The following is a 25,210-nucleotide window of genomic DNA, read 5'->3' on the forward strand; positions in this document are numbered from 1 at the left end:
CAAAGCAAAGTCCAAGTAAACTGGAAACTTTTTAAAATTGTATGCTCTGCCTGAATCCCAAAAGACATGTTTTGGGTTTCATATCCCTTTAAGAATAACATCACAGTAAAGTAGTCAGAGTATACTGTATACAATTTTACACACACAAGGTTCTCCAAAAATGTGACACCATAGTTTGAGGCCATGGATACCAATACACATCAACCTCAGGACAGCAAAGGTATGTTACAGATCTGAAAGCTCCTTCCAACTGTAGTCCAAACACATGAAAGAAACGGTATGTTCTGAATTCTTCACTATCTAACTTGCAGGATATGAGATAATCTAAACAAAACACTAGGGAGCGCAACTGTGAAATTATGGAGGCAGAAAGCAGTTGATTATTAAGTGTAAAATCTGATAAGCCATTAATTAACCACACACTGTAAGGGGCATCACGTGGGTGGGTGAAAACAAGAAAAAGCCCATAAGGTTGCGAATGAGGAAACAACAGGGTGGGCTGAATTAAGCAACAGCTGCTTTAGCGATACATTAAGCTTCTGAGACCGCCCTGGCCCTGCAGACCACACAGAAACAGAGGTATTTCACACAAAAAAGATATTGCAGACCTAGAAAAAGTTCATAGAAGGGCCACAAAGCTAATAAGGGTAATGGAGAATTTAGCATATGAGAAGATATTAACCAAACTATGGCCTAGATTTAGAGTTCGGCGTTAGCCGTGAAAACCAGCGTTAGAGGCCCCTAACGCGGGTTTCTTACGGACTCCGGTATTTAGAGTTTATTTACCGACACTCCAAAATCACCTAACGCTGAAATTTCTACCGACACCTCAGACCCAGTAGTAAACATATACCGACAAAAAAAAATTCCACGAATCAAATTAAAAATATTACACAAACTACACTTACAGTCATACAAACACTACACTATGTTTATTTTTCATATTTAATAATTTTTAATCAAAATACAAAGGATTAAAGTTGCGAGATCTCGGGTGTTTGAAAAAAAACAACACAAATCCATTTTCCCATTGACTTACATTGACACACGGGAAAAGACCCTCATATACCTACATCTAACTAATAACATTATCACAAAATACACTCATCGATGCATACAAACAATATACACCACATGACATACAACAATTATTTATTTATTACAAAAATAACACGATTTAGTTACTTTTTCACACAAGCTCATGACGTCACTCACTTTACGAGGAAAACCAGTCTTAGGAAAAAAAAACAAACATTTTTTTAGAGGCTCCATTGACTTCTATTGGGAAGACGTGCTCGTGCACGCGAAACCCTCATTTCCCTAACGCACGCAAATAGCGTAGACAGAAAAACTCCAAATACCAGCGCTAGAAAAGACATGATTTTATGCGTTAGACCCAGCTATGATAAATAGATCAAGAAATGACTATTTCCCTATGGTGGATTTATGGATTTTAATTATTGAATATTCACAACACCATTAAATTGTTTCACACTTTTAGATTACATCAACTACAAATCAACATCACTAGTAACACATTATTATTTAAATAAAATTACATTTAAACTTAAAAAAAAATTCATTAAACATTTCTGGATTCACAAACAGTACACAATGGGAAACGCCTCTCATTTACCTTTATTATTGAATTTCAGTTATTCAACTCATATGCTTTCAGCAACTGCATATCTACATAGGCTTAACACATGATCACTCATGGATGCACATATATTACTTTTAACATTCACTCATACATGTGCATTCAAATGATGGGGGAAAAACACATTACATTTTCGAGAGGAATCACAAAACACAACATATGGATTTTACTGTACTTTTAACATCATGATTCCATCACAATAAACCATTAGGAATTACGTACAACAAGAACATCATTACACCAGATTACAGATGTCACTTTATGGGAAGGAACAACAATGTCAGACCGCTATATAGAAGTCAGCATATGTGGGACACAATCACAATATATACGTATATGTACATAACACGCATCACCCATCACGCAACCACAAAGCACACATTTAGATTTTATTCAGCACACAATAACAATGTAGTCAAATACAACAACACAATGAGGATTTATGAACTACATAGGCAGGTTAAGAATATCATGACGTCATTAGAAGATTCAACCATACACATCACAGATTCACCACTGTACCGCCCCTTTAGGAACTTTAACACTCAATACTACAATACAACATATACGTAAACAACAGTTTGGAACAGCATTATTATTGAAATTTCAATGGGACAATTAAGAAATATTGTCAGATCGCAAATCACTTATATATATAATACTACAGATGACAGCCGGAAGTGCTTCAGTATTAGTGCCATTTGAATGGGACGCATACAATATTTACAGCTCGGCAATCACTTATATATACAATACTACAGATGACAGCCGGAAGTTATTCAGTATTAGTGCGATTTGAAAGGGACGCATACAATATTGACAGCTCGGCAATCACTTATATATACAATACTACAGATGGCAGACGGGAAGTTCGGAATTCTTATTGCGATTTGAAAGGGACGCATACAATATTGATAGCTCTGCAATCACTTATATATACAATACTACAGATGGCAGACGGGAAGTTCGGAATTCTTATTGCGATTTGAAAGGGACGCATACAATATTGACAGCTCTGCAATCACTTATATATACAATACTACAGATGGCAGACGGGAAGTTCGGAATTCTTATTGCGATTTGAAAGGGACGCATACAATATTGACAGCTCGGCAATCACTTATATATACAATACTACAGATGACAGCCGGAAGTTCAGATTTTTTATGGCGATTTGAAAGGGACGCATACAATATTGACAGCTCGGAAATCACTTATATATATAATACTAAAGATGGCAGACGGGAATTTCGGAATTATTATTGCGATTTTAAAGGGACGCATACAATATTGACAGCTCGGCAATCACTTATATATACAATACTACAGATGGCAGACGGGAAGTTCTGAATTATTATTGCGATTTTAAAGGGACGCATACAATATTGACAGCTCGGCAATCACTTATATATACAATACTACAGATGGCAGATGTTACTTTATCGTTTACAAACAATATTGCAGCAACATTGATCGATCACATTCGATGCACATTATACACAACTATGCACTTTCATTCATGTTAGCCTGGACGTGTGCTTGTTACTATAAGATCTCGTTTAATAAATATTTATTACGCATATGAACAAACATTACAAACATGCACTGTATGTGTGATATTTGACACTTTCACATTGAGATTCATTGGGTGAAAACAACATTTCCTCCCAAAAAAAAAAAAGCCCACTGTGAAAGCATTCGCGCCGCTCACATACAAACAGGTGAATACAATCAGCAATCATTACAAACTCACTACCATTGGACTAATTGTACTATAAATCCCACAAACAACATGGCCAATGCATCACTTGTGATCCACATCAGATAAAGTGCTTACCTTGTTACGCTGTTTTGAAAGATGGATGACGATGACATGGTAGACGCTGCTGGTGCTGCTATTGGCGAACTAGCTGTTGGTCGAATCAGGCAGCCTCGGCGGCTCAGACCGAGACGAAGGGGTCGTCTGGTTTGAGGTCCTCGTGTCTACAGGGTGAGACCCACCTTGGAAAACATGAGTGACTTTGAGGTTTTTGATAAGTATCGGCTCGATCGCGAACAGCTCATTGGCCTTTATGAGCTTCTTAAACCTCATTTGGAGCCACGTATACAAATAAGGACTGCTGTTCCCGGCATGAGTAAGATGCTAAGTTGTCTTTACGTCCTGGCCTCCGGGAGTTTTCAATCCGGACAACTGTACATGCATGGCCTGGCTCAAGGTACATTCTCTGTGGTGTTTGATAACTTTCTGGACGCCATGGTACGTATCAGTAATCAATACATAGGATTCCCACAGAATGATGGTGATTGGAGGCGCCTGAAGCGGGAATTCTTTGATATTGCTCAATTGCCCAATGTCTTGGGAGCCATAGATTGTACCCACATTGCGCTGCGTGCTCCAATTGATGACTTGCCCTTCAGAAATCGCAAACTTTTTCATAGCCTCAACGTGCAGTATGTTTGTGACGCACGGATGAGGATTATGCATGTGTGTGCGAATTTTGCAGGTGCTTGTCATGATGCCCGCCTCCTCTCTCTGTCGTCCCTGTGGAGACAGTTTGAGGAAAGACAAATGCCCCCTGGTTATCTCGTTGGTGAGTATTTGTGCACAACATGGTTAATTAGTTTGACAATTGCCACTGTAGTTTTAAAATGTTAGCGTCATGTTCAGCTATAGGATGCAATTTAACCATTTGTTATTTACCGACGCTAATGTCTACTTTTATTTAAATGCAGATATGTAGCATGTCATACCTTAAATGCTCAGAGAATGCAATGTAACCATGTATTTAGCATTTTACACAAGGTTTTTTTTTGGAGAAATACGCATATGTAGCATGTCTTAGCTGAAATGGGAAGATATTAGCTCATGCAATTTAACCATGTCATTGTCTCTTTCCGCTAATGTGTACTTTTAGTTCAATGCAGATATGTAGCATGTCTTACCTTAAATGCTCAGATAGAGAATGCAACGTAACCATGTATTTAGCATTTTACACAAGGGTTTTTTTTGGAGAAATACGCATATGTAGCATGTCTTAGCTGAAATGGGAAGATATTAGCTCATGCAATTTAACCATGTCATTGTCTCTTTCCGCTAATGTGTACTTTTAGTTCAATGCAGATATGTAGCATGTCTTACCTTAAATGCTCAGATAGAGAATGCAATGTAACCATGTATTTAGCATTTTACACAAGGTTTTTTTTTGGAGAAATACGCATATGTAGCATGTCTTAGCTGAAATGGGAAGATATTAGCTCATGCAATTTAACCATGTCATTGTCTCTTTCCGCTAATGTGTACTTTTAGTTCAATGCAGATATGTAGCATGTCTTACCTTAAATGCTCAGATAGAGAATGCAATGTAACCATGTATTTAGCATTTTACACAAGTTTTTTTTTTGGAGAAATACGCATATGTAGCATGTCTTAGCTGAAATGGGAAGATATTAGCTCATGCAATTTAACCATGTCATTGTCTCTTTCCGCTAATGTGTACTTTTAGTTCAATGCAGATATGTAGCATGTCTTACCTTATATGCTCAGATAGAGAATGCAATGTAACCATGTAGTTAGCATTTTACACAAGGTTTGGTTTAGGAGAAATACGCATATGTAGCATGTCTTAGCTGAAATGGCAAGATACAGAATAATATAGAACTTTATTTTTGGATTTTTCTTAACAAATTTTTAATATGGATTATTGTGTACACAAATTTATTTATAAAACAATATACTATTTTAAGGATTCTGTTTGAATTATGTTCTGTTCATAATTTATAGGTGATTCTGGGTACATGAGCCGGCCTTGGCTCATTACCCCCTTGCGTAGCCCGACTGATGTGTCTGAGGAGCGCTACAATAGGGCTCATAAGAGAACCAGGGCGGTGGTTGAAAGGATGTTCGGGCTCCTGAAGATGAGATTCAGGTGCCTGGACCGTTCTGGAGGAGCACTCCAGTACAACCCAAAGAAGGTGGCTAAGATTGTTGTAGCCTGTAGCGTCCTGCATAATATTGCACAGCAGGCTGGGATGCTGCAGGCCGTCCCGGTGGACAGAGACCTCCTCAGAGATGAGGAGGATGATCCTGTTCTAGAGGGGGAATTCCAGGACGAGGGACTCGATGTCAGAGCAGACGTCATCAACCGCCACTTTAGACGGTAAAGAATATAAGTTAGACTGTAGTATTTTCAATAGATGTGAACTCTAGGGAAATGACAAGTAGAGAATTGTGCAAACATGTTAGGATTGTTCATCAAATGCTAAAAATGTGTTTCATTTATTAATATAGGTGATGCTCTGGCCATTGGGTCCTGTAGCGAGTCTTTGCCACCTGGTTTTTAAAGAGGACATCAGCTGGTAAGTATAAATGTCTGGACTGTTGCTGGCATGAATTGTACACAAATACATCATATGGCATACATTTTCAAAAATAGTATTTAGTTTACACATTACTTAAAATGTACATACTCAGAAAGGGATCCTCTAGAATGACTATGGTTCAATGTCACACATTAGAGGTTTGTTCTGCTCAATATGACTCATCTTCACACTTGATAGAAAATAACACAAGTTGCTACACACGCTTAGTAAGCTAGTGACAGAAATTTATTATGAAATGGGGGGTGGGAGAGGGGTACAGAACTGATTCACACACTTGTATGAATTTTATTTAAAATATTTCTTCCATTAGGGAGATGACTTAATCTAAAGACTGAAAGGGAACAATTAGAAGCCTGACAGTGAAGATTGCCCAGACTGACAGTGGGAAAAAGCCAAGATTGAAATTGAAGTATACCAATGGGATCATGTCTGGCATTATCTTTCAATTCTGCTGACCTTGAAAACCATACAAAGACATGTTCACATGGTAAGTGCAAACTATTTGATAGAATAAGGCTGTGTAGACATCCTATTAGAGACACTTAGATGATTTTCTAATTTTTAGATGGTATTTCCCAGTCCTCTATTTAATGAACTGATGAATAAGACACCTATTGAAGATCAACTGTTTACCCCTAAATTGACTTTTAAAGACCATGCATTGTCCAGGTTGGTGTACCAATGCATGCTAGTGAAGACTGTTGAATATTAGTAGCTTACATACATTAGTCATATTTAGTTCTTTAGTAGATATTTAGGGATCACAATCAGACACTTAGATGATTTTACTCTTTTAGATGGTATTTCCCAGTCCTCTATTTAATGAACTGATGAATAAGACACCTATTGAAGATCAACTGTTTACCCCTGAATTGACTTTCAAAGACCATGCATTGTCCAGGTTGGTGTACCAATGCATGCTAGTGAAGACTGTTGAATATTAGTAGCTTACATACATTAGTCATATTTAGTTCTTTAGTAGATATTTAGGGATCACAATCAGACACTTAGATGATTTTACTTTTTTAGATGGTATTTCACAGTCCTCTATTTAATGAACTGATGAATAAGACACCTATTGAAGATCAACTGTTTACCCCTGAATTGACTTTCAAAGACCATGCATTGTCCAGGTTGGTGTACCAATGCATGCTAGTGAAGACTGTTGAATATTAGTAGCTTACATACATTAGTCATATTTAGTTCTTTAGTAGATATTTAGGGATCACAATCAGACACTTAGATGATTTTACTTTTTTAGATGGTATTTCACAGTCCTCTATTTAATGAACTGATGAATAATACACCTATTGAAGATCAACTGTTTACCCCTGAATTGACTTTCAAAGACCATGCATTATCCAGGTTGGTGCATGCTAGTTAAGAATCACATGAAGAATGTTGATTATTGTTAGCTTACATACATTAGTCATACTTATTTCATCATTAGATATTTAGGGATCACAATCCGAAAAAGGAATACATATTATAGTTGATATAGAGGTATTTGAATGGACATGAAATATTACATTTATGTTCAGCATACATATATTGTTGAAATGGGATATACATTATTATGTATAATTAGAAATTTGGATATTTAAATAGAATTTTGATTAAACAATATAATGGTGTATGTTTTGTATTTTTTTTAAATCAATTTAATAAATATCTTTCAAAAATGTTGAACAAAGTTAGAGCATAGACACAAGATGATTGTAAATGTATTTTATGAATATTTGACAACGTGTGTATTAACTTTGTTCCATTTTTTTTATTTGTCATTTCAGATTGGCATCTGATGACTTCCAGGAATATTTTTATTTTTTCAATAAACTTTTTTTTTTTTTAATTTTTACATGTTAATAATAAACATTTTATTATTAAATACATTCTTTTGAACAGATTATACTAAATATCAATATAATCTGTCAATAAAAAAAAGTTTGACTCCCATGACTGGTAGTTGGCTATTTGACAAGCACATGTATAAGATCAAATAATGCATTAATATTAGAAAATCAACTGATTCCGAGAATATTACATTAAACTATCTTTTATAACATTAATTGGGGAGTGAGATCCTTCGATGCTTTTCTTTTGAAAATGTAGATATTAAATTAATTTTGGATATGTATTCAAAAATTTTTTATTTTAACTTTTAAGAAGGGGAAGTGGTTCAATTACATTAAAGTGACAGTGTTGTTGAATGTAAAATTAATTTTATAAGATCTTGTATCTTCCTTAGGTATCTCTAAACATTTTTAAAAAAAATTATTTAAAACTTTACTTGTATAAATGGTAGGTCATTTAACTTGATATTTTTCACAAGCTAGTTATTGGATGCCAGGTTAATCTATGTAATTTTCTAGTGGAGTCATTTAACTATACTTAGTAATATTATGTATTTTTAAAAATCTTACCTCTTGGGTTAGACATCAAATATCTATATAGAATTTTAAGTCCCCTTTAGTTTATTTTGTCAATGTTAAATCAACATTCCAAATGTTTGGGTCCTTAAAGGGACATTCACAAAGTATATTGTGTATAGATTGTTAAAAATATCATACAAGAATTTAAACATATTTATAAAGTAATATAGAATTACATTCAGTCTTTAAATATACTTTTCAAAAAATACATCAATGCACATATCTTAGTCAATTACATAAGGCATCTATATGCAACCAACAATCAGCATCAAAATAGCCTATGTAGAGATGTATTTAATCCAAGAATATATATAATTACAATATAATGATTGAATAACAAAACATATTAAGTTGGTCAAATATTAGAATATTATACAAAATGCATACATAACATATAGCTTAATGTCCCTCTAAGCTGAAGGCTCAAAAATACCTCCTTTAATAAATATATTTCAGTCAGTGTGTAAAACAATCTAGAAGTTAATCTAAATTTGCTTTACTCATATGTTAGACTAATTTAGCAAAAGGAAGGTGCCTAGGTTTCTGATATTTTAAGCATTATTGTGAAATGTTTCTTTAAAGGGACATGAACTAAAAATATACTTAAAGGTAGACAGTTAAAAAATTAATGATTTATACATTCTGAATGAGTATTCTATTTTAAGCAACTTTAAAAATTGTCTTGTATTATGAATGCTCCTTGTGATGTTGCTATCATTACTTTAAAATAAAGGCATTAAAAAGATAATTTATTTGCTTCAGTACTCTGGACAGAACTTGCTTGTTTTGTTTGGAATAATTGATCCAACAATCGTCAAGGACAACCCAGGTTTTTTGGAAACAATTGTCCGTAATATAAAATATCATTATTGATTTGCAAAGAAAGATAACAAGATAACTGTTAACATTTGATAATCGGATTAAATTATAAAGTTGATTAACATTTCATGCTCAATCTGAATCACCAATGCTAAATTTTTTTGGACAGTGTCCCTTTAAGAGCTTTAAATAGTGTATTTACTTATCTTCCTATCTTGACATACTTTGCTGGAAAAGCATATCGAGATCGGCTCAGTAGATGAAGATTGGTGGATGCACAGAGATGCCTTATGTGATTGGCTCAACCATGTGCATTGAAATTTCTTCTGTTGAGGATATATAAATACTAAGAGAAATTGATTTACATTTTAAAGTCTAAACAATCTTCTATCTCTACAGATCATTTGATACAATTGTTTGTTTGTAATGTCTATTTAAAACTAAAGACGCCATTGCACAATAACATATATGAGCACTTCAGAGAAATACAAGCTCGAGGTTTATTTGCTAATAACAAACAAACATGTAGTTTAACATTTATAAACAGATTATCAAAGTTACTGACATTCTAACCTGAATTTGAACATTAAGAAATATTGCGTGGGAAACGCATCTTGAAACACCAGATTAGCATCTTTAAACATTAGTCTAATGTCACGCAATAGCACACAATCAATGTGCATTATAAAGACATTTAATAGAGCAATGTCAATAATTCTCAATAAGTCAACAAATTTATTTTAAGAACAATAAAGACATACAATATTAAATGTGTATTTGTAATAAAGAAACAGACCGTTATTAAACCGAGAAATGTCTACAACATTTAATAATGTGACAGTATTAGATTTTAAAGAGGATTTAATCATTAATATTTAACGGATCACGGATATTAAATCTGCGTCACACATATCCGCATGACAGGCCCATGAGTTACAAATAAGTCTACATGAAAAATGAAGTAACAGCACCACCAAGCGGTATGTGTAAGGAAGTTACTAAGATATGAAACATTAAGGAACGGCCAATCCGAGTTCATCACACAAACACAACTTGAGTCAGGATGGTCTCACAGACATTATAACAATATTTAAAACTTTTATCCAATCATATGTACAGATAACTTGTCCCATGGTGCATCTCATGTTTACTTCACCATATAAAAGTCCATTACACGTTGCCATCTTTGTCAGTTCTCTAATGCCTGCAGGCAGTATATATTATATCCCTACATATATTCTACAACCCAGCAGGCATGTCAGTTCCCAGGTTCACCAAGGAGGAGAGCGCTGCACTGGTCCACGCCATCAAGGACTTTTATCCCCAGCTGTTTGGGAACAAGAGGAGGTTGACAGATGCGCCTGTTAAGAAGGCCCTCTGGGAGTCTATCACCAATGCGGTTAGATTGGTGTGTGACGTCCAGAGGACCCAGGATCAGATCATGAGGAGATTCGGAGATATGAGGTTGCGTTTATCCAAAAAAGTCAACCTCATAAGGGACTGGGTACAAGCCCGTAAAAGAGGTGGCAAAAGAGAGGCCCTGCGGAAACTGTACCTACTCCCTTATGAGGTGACTTTATGCGAGATCCTCAATCTCCGGGTCCCCAAAAGATTTCGATCCTCGCCATCCTCTGCCTCCTCTTCTTCCCTCCCAGCTGAGGGATCTGAAAGTCCTGACGCGGGGGCCAGGGCAGATGCTTCTCCGTCCGGTGGCCTGGGAGGAGATAGAGAATCTGAACAAGGTAATTATCCAACTTCATATAATATCTTAATATTTGTTATTTTTATCCAAATATGTGTATATAGTCAGATACTAAACCTATACAGATCTCACAACATACACTACATATGTGTCATGACTATTCCTGTGCCTTTAACATCCAGCCTATATAAGGCTCCTCCTCCTTCCTCACAGTGCTTAGGATTCGTTGTGGGATAGGATTCTCTGGATCTCCCCTACAAACTCTTGCTTAAGCCTTTTTCATTTTCTAAAGTATCAAGGATATGACTTTCGATCTAACTTAAATTGGAATTTCATTGTTACTAACCTGCTGTAATTTATTTCCAGTTTCGCTTGCTGCATGTTATCTCTCACTGTGTGTAACCAGCCTGTCAGTTTTCCACAGAAGCCGCAAGTTCCGACTTCCTCCATCCTCAGCTGCGGCATCCACTTCCGGTGGTTACTCGATCTGACCTGCTCCTATCCAGACAGTCTGCAGACGCATCTAACCTACGGTCAGCCTGCTATCTCACCCCCAGCACAACTACCTCTGAGCTCCGGTCTGCACTCTGCTTCCTGCACCTATTAGGTAACGCTCTCCTTTCAGCTTGAGCTGCATTCTCCAAGAGTGCACTAACCAGCCGGGAGTCAGCCTGAAGATAAAAGGTATCACCTTAATTATATTCTTTACTGTGGCAAGGGGTTGAGCTCAAGTTCAATTGTTATTGTGATAGGAAGATTGTTATGCTATACAAATATTACTGATACAAGTTTTATTCATAACAATACCGGAAGTACCACTATAATCCTCTAGAGTTCAGTATTTCATAAGTCTGTACTCTTTTCAGCTTCTGCTGTGTTTCTTCTATTTTTGTATTGTGAAGATTATCCAACTCCATTTCAAACTGCAGTTCTTCTGACATTTATTATTCTAACTCACACTAGCAGAGACTCATATTTCTCCCTTCTGCATATTACAGTTCACCTGAGTTTATTATCCTGCTCACACCAGCAGAGACTCATAATTTTTCCCTGCTATTCCCTTTTGGGCCCTCAGTCTATGAACTGAATAGGGGTTATTTTATTTCTAACCCCGCTACCTGTGAGACTGAGTGGAACTAGAAACTAATTCCTTTCCTATCTAATCCTGCCTTACATAATCCTAAGCCTTAAAATTAGGAATTATAATGGAATTAGCAGAACTCACCAATAAAGTGAGTACACTCACACTAAATATGGACATTCTCATCCAAGGATTCAAAGAAATTCAATCTGAAAATCAATATTTAAGAACTGTAATTAGGGATCATGTGGATAAAAGACCTGCCACAACAGACACGCAACCTGAACCTCAGGTTTGTCCCCCAGAAAGATTTTCAGGGGAAAGAAGTCAGTTTAGGGAGTTCAAAAATTCCTGCCTACTTTATTTCTCCCTGAAACCTAAGACGTATCCCACCGAACGCATCAAAGTTCTCACTGTAATATCTTACCTTAAAGGAGAACCCAAGATCTGGGCTACTAATTTCTTTGAGACTAATGATCCTGTATTGGATTCTCTCCAGTTGTTCTTTGACAAGATGTCATTCTTGTATGAAGATAAAAACAAACAGAGTACTGCTGAGACAGCTCTTAGGGCACTCAAGCAAAATAAACGCCCCGCTGAAGACTACGTCTCAGATTTTAAAAGATGGGCACCAGACACGCTTTGGAACGAAGCAGCATTGTTCTTTCAGTTCCGCCAGGGACTTTCTGACCCCATAAAAGACGAGCTCGCTAGGGGTAACCTACCAAGCACTCTAGAAGAACTTATGACGCAAATTGTCACTATAGACAGACGTTTACGTGAACGAAGACACGAAAGAGGATTCTCGGAAAATACCTGGAGGAAGCCTCCCACACCATCTTATTCATCTCCTACCCAACGCAGCACAGATGAGCCAATGGAGGTTGCTTTCACCAAAGGACCCCTCTCCACTGAGGAAAAGAATAGAAGAAGAAGTAACAACCTCTGTCTGTATTGTGCCGCAAAGAGTCATTCCGTCAAGGAATGCCCCAGTTTGTCTAAACAGAAGGGTAAGCCAGATACTAGGTGTATCACTTGTATTCATCACTCATCCACTAATTCTCATGTCAACATTTCTGTTTCCTTGCAGTGGCATTCCCGAAAAGTCCCGACACAAGCCATTATTGATTCAGGAACTTTTGGCAATTTAATTGATAAAGCATTCACTGAGTTGTTCCATATACCTTTAATAAAAAGATCTGATTCACTAGCTATCAGAGTTATTGATGGTTCTTTTATTTCCTCTGGCCCCATCACTCATCGCACTACACCCCTACTAATGACCACTAGTTCCGGTCACAAAGAATACGTGACTTTTGATGTTATAGCCTCTCCATTGTTTCCGTTAGTGCTTGGTCTAAATTGGTTACAAACACATGAACCCCATATAAATTGGAAAACCTCACAAATACTTTTTAATTCTGACCATTGTCTTAAATCATGTAAACCTTCCACACAGATTCTTCATACCACTGTCGTACAACACCCAGTTCCTGACTGTTATAACGACTTTTCAGACGTATTTAACAAAGTTGAGGCTGAGAAACTACCTCCTCACAGACCATATGACTGCCCGATAGAACTATTACCCGGGGTTGATATTCCTTATGGGCATATCTATCCCCTGTCTGAACCAGAGCTGGTACATTTAAAACAATACCTGGATGACAACTTACGGAAAGGGTTTATCAGACCCTCAACCTCTCCTGCTGGAGCAGGTATGTTCTTTGTCCGTAACAAAGACAGTACATTGAGACCTACAATTGACTATAGGGAATTGAACCGCCGTACAAAGAAAAACAGGTACCCGTTACCCCTTATACCTGAGATAATAGAACGTCTCCAAGGGGCCACTATATTTACCAAACTTGACCTTAGAGGCGCATATAATTTAATAAGAATAAAGTCTGGGCACGAATGGCTGACCGCTTTCCGTACAAGATACGGGTTATATGAGTATACGGTTATGCCGTTCGGGTTATGCAACGCCCCAGCGACATTCCAGTGTTTTATTAACGACCTTTTCCGTGACATTCTGGACATCTGTTTAATAGTATACTTAGATGATATACTGATATATTCAAAAACTACAGAACAACACATAGAACATGTTAAGATAGTTCTTCAAAGGTTAAGAGATAATTCTCTTTTTGCTAAACCTGAGAAATGTATTTTCAACACTGACACCATATCCTTCTTAGGTTATATTATTTCCCCTGATGGTATACAGATGGAAAACAAAAAGATAGAGGCTATAACATCATGGCCTACACCTCAAAGCATTAAGGATGTTCAATGTTTTATTGGATTTTCCAACTTCTATAGAAAATTCATAAAAAATTTCTCCACTTTGGCTAAACCATTAACCTCTTTGACAGGCAAACAGACTCCTTTTGTTTGGAATAATCATGCTGACTCAGCCTTTAAGGAATTAAAGAAGGCCTTTACATCTGCTCCTATACTCAGATTCCCAGACCCAACTTTACAGTATGTATTGGAGGTGGATGCTTCCGATTACGCTTTGGGCGCCATCCTTTCTCAGCGCAAATCACCGAAGTCTCCTCTCCACCCTGTCGGTTTTTACTCTAGAATCATGTCTTCATCAGAAATAAATTATCCCATAGGAGAGAAAGAACTCTTATCAATTAAAAGTTCCTTCGAGTTTTGGAGGCATCTTCTGGAGGGTACATCTTTTCCTATATTGATCTACACAGATCATAAAAATCTTGAATACTTGAAAACAAATAAGACCCTATCAGCTCGTCAGATTAGATGGAGTTTGTTTTTTTCCAGATTTGATTATATCATCACTTACCGTCCAGGTAGTAAAAATGGTAAGGCAGATTCTTTATCCAGAAAGGATTCTAGACCTAACCCATCTTCTCCAGTATCTACTATCATTCCACAAGATAGGTTCATTGGATTATCTTTCGATTCTACATCTCAACTACGACTTTCTCAAGAACAAGATCCCAGCATTCCTAACCAATCATTAACAAAGGCTAGAGACGGTTTATATTACCACTATGGAAAAGTTTATATACCACCAGGTTTGCGAAAGGACTTGCTCCATTCTACACATGATTCTATGATTTCTGGACATCCGGGGATACACAAAACTATAGATCTCTTAAAAAGAGATTTCTGGTGGCCTCACATGAACACAGATGTTATACAGTATGTTAAGGCATGTCCTATCTGTGCAACAACGAAAAATTCCAGATCCCATCCATATGGGTTACTAATGTCTCTACCCATATCGGACAGGCCATGGAAGGACGTGGCAATGGATTTTATTGTAGATCTTCCAGCCTCCAACAACAACAATTGTATCTTGGTGGTAGTAGACCTATTTACCAAAATGGCCCATTTTCTTCCTTGTCACTCGTTACCGACTGCAGCAGAAACAGCACAAGCCTTCCTCTCTCAGGTTGTTAGGTATCATGGCCTCCCTGACACTATCACATCAGATAGAGGTTCTCAATTCACCTCCAAATTTTGGACTCATTTATGTAACATCTTAAAGATTCAACCTAGGCTTAGTACGGCATACCACCCTCAAACAAACGGACAAACAGAGAGGACAAATCAAACTCTTGAGCAGTATTTAAGATGCTACTGCTCCCAACTCCAAGATAATTGGACATCCCTCTTACCTACAGCTGAGTTTGCCTTCAATAACTCCGTCAATTCTTCAACAAAAATGTCCCCGTTTTATGCCAATTACGGTTTCCATCCTCGTTTTCATCTCTACCCCAGAGATGAGACACCGTCTCCCTTGGTGAATGATATGATGAATGAACTAGCTAAACATTTTGCTATTATCCAAGAGAACCTCAAAGATGCACAAAGTCATCAAAAATCATACTATGATTTAAGACGCCGTAATCCACCCTCTTACAAAATTGGCGATTATGTGTGGCTTTCTACCAGAAATTTACATCTCAAGGTTCCAACCAGAAAACTTGGATCTCTCTACATCGGTCCATTTCCTATTACAAAAATTGTCAATCTCAATGCAGTCACTTTGGACCTACCCAAGGAACTTCCAATACATCCGACTTTCCATGTCTCCTTGTTAAAACCTTGTCTCTCTGAACTTAGTTCTGTTAGATGTCAACTTCCATCTCCTACACCCTCTATTGAGCCAGAATACGAGATTCATTCTATCCTGGATTCAAGGTATTTCCGTGGTACTCTTCAATACCTCATCCATTGGAAGGGTTTTTCTCATGATGAAGATTCTTGGGAACCTTCTTCCAACCTCTCAGCTCCCAGACTCGTGTCCTTGTTTCATCGGAGGCACCCGGATCGCCCTAAGCCTTGAGCCTCGGAGTGGCTCCTTTTGGGGGGGGCTCCTGTCATGACTATTCCTGTGCCTTTAACATCCAGCCTATATAAGGCTCCTCCTCCTTCCTCACAGTGCTTAGGATTCGTTGTGGGATAGGATTCTCTGGATCTCCCCTACAAACTCTTGCTTAAGCCTTTTTCATTTTCTAAAGTATCAAGGATATGACTTTCGATCTAACTTAAATTGGAATTTCATTGTTACTAACCTGCTGTAATTTATTTCCAGTTTCGCTTGCTGCATGTTATCTCTCACTGTGTGTAACCAGCCTGTCAGTTTTCCACAGAAGCCGCAAGTTCCGACTTCCTCCATCCTCAGCTGCGGCATCCACTTCCGGTGGTTACTCGATCTGACCTGCTCCTATCCAGACAGTCTGCAGACGCATCTAACCTACGGTCAGCCTGCTATCTCACCCCCAGCACAACTACCTCTGAGCTCCGGTCTGCACTCTGCTTCCTGCACCTATTAGGTAACGCTCTCCTTTCAGCTTGAGCTGCATTCTCCAAGAGTGCACTAACCAGCCGGGAGTCAGCCTGAAGATAAAAGGTATCACCTTAATTATATTCTTTACTGTGGCAAGGGGTTGAGCTCAAGTTCAATTGTTATTGTGATAGGAAGATTGTTATGCTATACAAATATTACTGATACAAGTTTTATTCATAACAATACCGGAAGTACCACTATAATCCTCTAGAGTTCAGTATTTCATAAGTCTGTACTCTTTTCAGCTTCTGCTGTGTTTCTTCTATTTTTGTATTGTGAAGATTATCCAACTCCATTTCAAACTGCAGTTCTTCTGACATTTATTATTCTAACTCACACTAGCAGAGACTCATATTTCTCCCTTCTGCATATTACAGTTCACCTGAGTTTATTATCCTGCTCACACCAGCAGAGACTCATAATTTTTCCCTGCTATTCCCTTTTGGGCCCTCAGTCTATGAACTGAATAGGGGTTATTTTATTTCTAACCCCGCTACCTGTGAGACTGAGTGGAACTAGAAACTAATTCCTTTCCTATCTAATCCTGCCTTACAATATGATGTTTAGATATCTGATTTTAGATTAGTGACACATGATATAGGAATGATGTTTCTTGCGCTCTACAGAATATGCGTCACAGAGCGGAAATGTAATTTCTCATCCACGTTAACATGGCTTTGCTGTAAGTGGCATTGCTTTATACATGTTGGTCAAATGACGGATGCGTAATTCCGCTTGGAATCATTGCGCAATGATCGCGAAAATTGAATTTCTCATCCACGTTAACATGGCTTTGCTGTAAGTGGCATTGCTTTATACATGTTGGTCAAATGACGGATGCGTAATTCCGCTTGGAATCATTGCGCAATGATCGCGAAAATGGAATTTCTCATCCACGTTAACATGGCTTTGCTGTAAGTGGCATTGCTTTACACATGTTGGTCAAAATTAAATGTGAATTATTATATTAGTGAAGAATACAGTATTCTTATTTTCAATATTATAGCTAATAAAAAACGAAGAATACAAATAAATTATAACATATGGCCATCAATTGATGATTATGAAATAACAACAAAAAAATATTAAAGATACAGTAAACAACACAACTGATTGAAAATAAGAGTCCAGGATATATTTTTCATGAATTTAATTGAGGAAACAATTAACTCATGGGACTACCAAAGGATTAATATTTTTAAATTGATTTGTTAATAATGTAAAGTTTTTAAACATGGCATGATTTGTATTAATGATATGCAATCCTCATTTAATATATTACAGATATGGATGTTGCTGCTGGATCCTCAAGCCAGGGCTTGTCACAGTATGGTATGTCTCATTTTAATTGACATTTGTCTTAGAAACATGGACAGAACATTACATACTAAATCCACATTGTTCAATATTTATATGTAATGTCCCTTTAATAGATGTAAATTTAAATAATTCTTCGGATATACTTAAATAACATATTAGATTTGAATTGCATGCTCAATACCATTCATTACATCAACATATGGAGTAGAGAATTCATTAACAACAACATTGTCAAATCAATTTAATTTTATATTAAAGGGATACTGAGCTACAATTATTAATGTTGTCATTCAGATAGAGTATGCAATATTAATAAACATTAAAATATAATACTATCATCATATGTGACATATTCTATTGCTAAATGTATTTTAAAATCAAGAATGTACGTTTATCTGCATCTCAATTTTGGTTGACCAACCTGGGTTTTTATTGATGATTGGTGGATACCTTCAATAAACAATATTTATTGAATCCAATATTGCTTATCTGCCTTTAAGATTAAAATTTAGCAACATTCTAATTATAATAGGAGTCAATGTTAAATCATTTTCAACAGTTTGAACATAGAAATCAATGATTTAAATTAATCATGTCAGTGTCCCTTTAAGACAAAATAGATTCATTCATCTTTACATTCTTTGGATTAAACAATATTGATATATAATTCACATATTCACTGTTGGAGTTACTTTATAGATATCTGCATACTCTAACAGCACCATGATTACATATTTGTAATAATCAATTTGTTTTGTATTGTGATAAATATGTGTTGTGTCCTAAACAAGATTACTGTACATTGCACAAATGGCTCGATGTGCCACATGTGTTTGTTTAGATTTGTCAACAGATGCTCTTCAAAATGTGGTTTGTGTGTATTCTTTTAAGAACATTGATCAATGGGTATATTTAGATATGCAATAGCATCGTATGAGATGATTTTGATGTCTAATATAGTCTGAAATTAAACATATGTTCAATACAGAATTTTTAACAGAATCCCCTTGATTCAATCAAGCATTTTCTGGTGTAATGACTGCTCTATTCTTCACATTTTCAAGTTGATTAATGGTAAAATTCGAGACAGATGTGATTTAGTGATATCCCAAATGTGTTTCCTAATATATATCTATATCATTCATAGAGAGAGTTGGTGTGGTGAGCCCACAGGAATCCAGCAGTGACATAGAGCCGCCTTTGCGGTCTCCTGGTAAGTCCATTGACTCATTTATATGTAATTGAAGGTGTATTGGTAATCAATATTATGAGCATGATTCTGATGAAGCATAACATTTGAAACAAACATATCATTTTCTCTTCTGATTATATATTAATTTTCTTTTAATATTGAACGATTAATAATTTAAACTTTATTAGTCTACACATTTGTTATTCAGAAGATGTATAACATATGTTTGTTTCCATGTTCTTTTTTGACAACAGTCATCAAGTGATACACACATGAGAAATCTTAAATGTTCTATGTACTATGCTTTTATGATTTTTACATTAATCCAAACAATACATCGAAAATATGAATAATTGAGAATAACAAATATAATGTAATTTGTATGCTCCATCAAAATGATGTAAATCATAACTTTGGGTGTGTATATCTTTAATGCAACATTGATGTGTGTCTTTGAACAACAGTAACATATGTTATAATATCTGTTGTTAACGTGTACACAACATGTTATGTTTTACAGAGATTGATTTAACATATGTGACGGAGGGGGAAGAGGCTGCCTTGGAGTCTAATGGTATGTGAAATATATCTATCATGTTTCCAACATGTTTGTTTATTTGAAATAATTTCATTGAAGACATTCAAAGTCTACAGCTTTTGCACTTTAAAAAGGAATATTATTTGTCTGTTCAAATACACTACTGCCCCCTTTCTATATCAGGCAGCATGAAAAATTTTGAATATAAAATATTTAAAAATCATGCCATTATTATGTCACATGCATATTCCAGGCCAAAACACAATAATAATGTTATAATTGTACAGACAGTCATTGATATTCATCTGAGTGCCTATATACATACCATATCCTCATTTCAGAATTTTTTAAAAATTCAAACACACTTCGAAGTATATTGAAAACATAATCAATTTGAAATGCGTTGATTTGATGTCAGGATGTATGAGATGTTAATATATTTTTTTTAAATTTTCAGATGGATCCACCACTTCTGGTCATCTGGTTTCCGCCCCTGCCCAGTCCCCTGCACAGTCACAGACCCCTCCCCATGCACAGACCCCTGACCATGCCCAGACCCCTGCACAGACCCAGACCCCTGCCCATGACCAGACTCCTGCCCATGCCCAGACCCCTGCCGGCCCTTCCCATTTATCATTTCCTGTCCCTCCCAAAAAACGCCCCTACACCCCCCTTCGCCGCTCTCCCTGTATTATGGCCCGTACAGCTGCCCAGACCCAAACTCCCCACTCCCCAGCTGTACGGCCTACCCTGGAGCGGCAGCTCACCCCTCCCCAAGCCAATCCCATCCCTCCCCCCTGTCTCAACCTTCATTGTCCTGGGTGTCGGATTGTCCTTCCCAGGCACAGCTGTAAGTATCATTCAAAATACACGTTATAAGATACTTAAAGGTACAGTGAAGGTAAATATTTTCAATTGTGATTCAAATCCAGCATGCAATGTTAATCAAATTTATAATTTAATACTCTTATGAATTATTCTTCATTCTCTTGATATCTTTATTGAAACAAAGAAATGCCTATAATTAGTTTAAACAATAAAAAAATTCTGGCCATCATTTCTTTATTGTTGGATGAATGTATCCATCAACCAGCAGGGACAAACAAAGTTGATAAACAAATATTGGCTTCCCTAAAAAGCAACATTCTTGCATTCAAAATCTAGCTATAGAATTCAAACATTTAATTAATATGTGTAAGTTTTAAAGATTTGTAATGTCATGCTCTATCTGAATCAGTCCATTAAATATTTAGGTTCAGTGTCCCTTTAATTGGATATCACTACGTATACCAATCACCACTACTTGGATCCAACAATTAATGTACAAATGTTGATACATTATCTCTTGTCTAACCCAGTGGGAATGTAATTTCTTCAGGTTGCTATGTTTACACAGCTTGTCCTCAATGCCAAAATGTTTAAGGATAGGTGTGCCTACCACAGTATAATTGAAATATTTAAATTGCTAATGTAAGTACAATGTAAATCCTTTAACAAGATTTGATACACTCAAGCTGTATAAGTGGATCATCTAAAACCAATTAAAGGGGACAACATGTTTGATTAAAATGTCCCTTTAATGATTTCTGTCTGTCTGAATAACCTAATTCATGTGTAAAGAATAAATGTAAACTAATTGATGTAAAGAATTATTTGTCTTTATGATGACAATGTATGTTTTATAATTTTTTCGTCTGTTGTGTAATTATCCTTAATATTTAATTTATTCTTTATTTTAGGCTGTGACTCAGCATGGCTCATGCTAGAAGGTATAGCAAGAGTAGAGCAGGCCGTGTTGAGGAACGCAGCTGTCCTGAGAGGGATGAACGACACCATGCAGGCCCAGCTCCGGGTTCAGGACTTGACTCTGCGTGCAATTATGAGATTAAGTTCAAGGCCTGAATCTGGAGCTGGACATGCACAGGACGATGAAGAGGATGACCAGTAAGTGGAGGATCTGGAGATGCTCCATGGTGGCAGATAAGAATCCTCCGTCCACATGTTGATTTTTTTGTTTTATTGTTGCCATTTGGCCTTTTTAAAAGTTTATTGTTGTGCCTGTTGCACTCTTTTTTTTTTTTACTTTAATAGTTTTTTATTGAGGTTAAAAAAGCAGGTTCACAACAGTCTCATCAAAAGGTAAAACTTCACATGATACATTCTACTGACATGACATGACATTGAAACACCTCATTTTTTAAGTCTAATAAATTCGCAAAGTCCTCAGATTAACAGGTCCAGTCAAGGGACCAGAAATTAAACAGGTATTTGAGGACATGTTGGCAGAGATAATAGTACCAATCACTGTTTCAACATATATGGAATGATACAAAATATGGAATGAACATACAATATTCAAATAAAACAAACTTCAGATTCTATTCTAAATCTATTATCTGTTACCACTGAACTAGTATTAAAACGTATGGGTGACTAGGACTACTATCTTAAATAAACTACAGGGACGCAGGAAATTATAAACAAAGTTTAATTACCTGTTTTGAAACCCCGAGAGCCGTTCTATGGAAATGCAGGAAAAACTAAGTTATGGCTCTACGGGTTGGACAGAGACTACCTAACTCTGTCAAAAGATATGCGGGGAAGAAGGAAATCATCCCTAACCGCACAGAGGTGGTGGGGGGTGGAGGGTAGGTGGCAAATAGCGTATCGTTCTATTGTTATTGTATATATCTAACAGCTTTAGTATTCATCTTAAGTGGCTGCTTCAAACCTATGTGAAAGCTATGTTGTATATAATATGCTCAAACTACGCTAGAAAACATAGATAATTAGTGAGGCAACTCAACAGCAGTTAAAGCTGGGTATAGGGGAGCAATTAAAGGTGACTCACAGTTCTCAGAGGTGGGAGCTAAATGTATTAGGTTAACGTACTATTTACAACTATTGGTAAGAAATCCCAGTTAGGTCTACTCACCGAAGAGAACAGGGCCCTGTGAAACAATACTGAATCTAAATGGAAGCTGGGAGAACTGGATACATATTATTAGAATCCTCAATCATAAACATAAAGTCAACACAGTCAAGCAAAACTACCAAACCTAAGAACCGTTTCTGTAAGAACTACATTTATCTTGTACACAGGGGAGACATCAAGGGAGTTTTAGTCTGCATCTAACTGTCACTATAGTGTCACTTCTTAGGGGAAGTTAGGTGAAATCAGGCATATTTTGATATGTAACCGCATGCTAGGAAATTAAACTGATTGTGTGCAGCAGTCATGGGTTAAAGGGCCCCCTCTACTCACTACATCACTATAATGTTAATAGCTAGCGCTGTATTCAATTAAAAGAACCAAACAGACCCTACTATAAATTGCTAAAACCTATGGCTTGTTCACGCTGGGATCTCATATTAGGTACATAAGGGGTCATCTGACCCTGTCAGGTGCTGTAGCCCTTAAATTGCATATCTGATAGCTTTAAAGTATATAAGCCTTCAAAAGGTACTTACGGAATATATAACCCACTATAGAAGTTCCAAAATAAACAGAGTCTAGCATATATTGCTTGTTTATGAGAGATTACCCCAATAGATTTGTGTTAGTCTGGTCTCTAAGCAGTGGTGAATACAATAGGGAAACAAAGCAAAATATGACTAACCAGTCTTAGGTATATTATCAACATTAAAGCATAGCTATATTAACATAAACAGAGTGCATGGAGAAGCCAACTCGCCATTCAGATCATTTTCATTTGCCGCCATTAGAGCTGTGATACATGTTGGCGGGCTGGGAAGTTCAAAAAACGTATAGTGTGTATTATTATAGCATTGAAACCACTGCCACTTTGAATTTAGAGCTATTAAAGTCCATATAAGAAGTCACCAAATCTTACAAACTGCCCTTTGCAATGAGCATAAACATGTATGTTTTCGTTAGGACAGCAGTATTCCGGCAGCGATATTAACACAAGGATTGGTTAACAGCTTAATAGGGTGTAATGCCCCCCGTATAAAAAAAAAAAGTCTCACTTTAACAGCAGCTCGAATGCTAAATCTTGTACTTGTAAGTCTCGCGGGCCATATATAAATTTCAACTTTGAGCTGCACTTAGTATTTCAGCTTACTCTGATGCAGATCCGAACTGAACGACGGTCAGTACTGAAGGATTTGGCCTTGTCAGGTGAGCCACAGAGCGGTGATGGGATCAGGATGACTTCCAGATTCGAGTGGTGACAGGATTGTTAAAACATGGAAACTTGTCTGGGAGCCCCCAGGGTCAAACGGCCGGCGGGAGTAAAGTGCGTCTACACAATCTATGAGCTGGCAAAAGGTTCTCTGAGTGGTGTCCCAGACCGAAGCTCGATCTCTCAATCTCACTCTTTTCAAAGGGAAGTAGTGCTCTCTGCTCATACTGACAGCGTTCTCAAGCGCCTGTAAGTTGCGATCCAGCTCAAGGGGTGGTCTATTAGCACCACCGAAACTATCCCTCAGAGCTTCAGCCTGTATTCGCTTTCCTTGAGGGTAGATAGGCGTGTAGGGAGCGTCCTCCACAGCTGTCTGTATGGTATCGGGCTGCACAATGAGGACTGCCTCCTCCTTAACATCAGACACAGACCGCTTTGCGTCAGGGTAATCCGCTCCTACAGCTGCTATCAAGGAATCAAACCTATTAAGTATCTGCCTCTCATACTCGGCAAACAAGGCCTGTATCTCAGAAAAGGTGGCGTTCTCCATATCAGAGAGGAGGCCGTTGGCGCAGTTAGATTTCTCAAGCCTCTGTCGTTTGGCCCCCAACTAAAGACCTCAGCAGTGCCTCATCACAGGGTGCAATTGCCTTTAAGATCACACCATAAATCTTTGCAGAAAGTTAGATTATTATATTTAAAAGTAGAATAATGTCAGGAGCCTCCTCTAGATGCGACTTGCTGCCTCGGCTTCAAGCTCCGCCCCCCCCTGTTGCACTCTTTTACCTTGTCATATGTCTCCAATGGGGCTATGCTGGCCCTTGGCAACTCTCTTCATGGACTGTGATGCACTGGGTTACCTTGTCATATGTCTCCAATGGGGCTATGCTGGCCCTTGGCAACTCTCTTCATGGACTGTGATGCACTGTGTTACCTTGTCATATGTCTCCAATGGGGCTATGGTGGCCCTTGGCAACTCTCTTCATGGACTGTGATGCACTCTTTTACCTTGTCATATGTCTCCAATGGGGCTATGGTGGCCCTTGGCAACTCTCTTCATGGACTGTGATGCACTGTGTTACCTTGTCATATGTCTCCAATGGGGCTATG

This window comes from Bombina bombina, chromosome 6 (assembly GCF_027579735.1).
Source record: "Bombina bombina isolate aBomBom1 chromosome 6, aBomBom1.pri, whole genome shotgun sequence".
Lineage (NCBI taxonomy): Eukaryota > Metazoa > Chordata > Amphibia > Anura > Bombinatoridae > Bombina > Bombina bombina.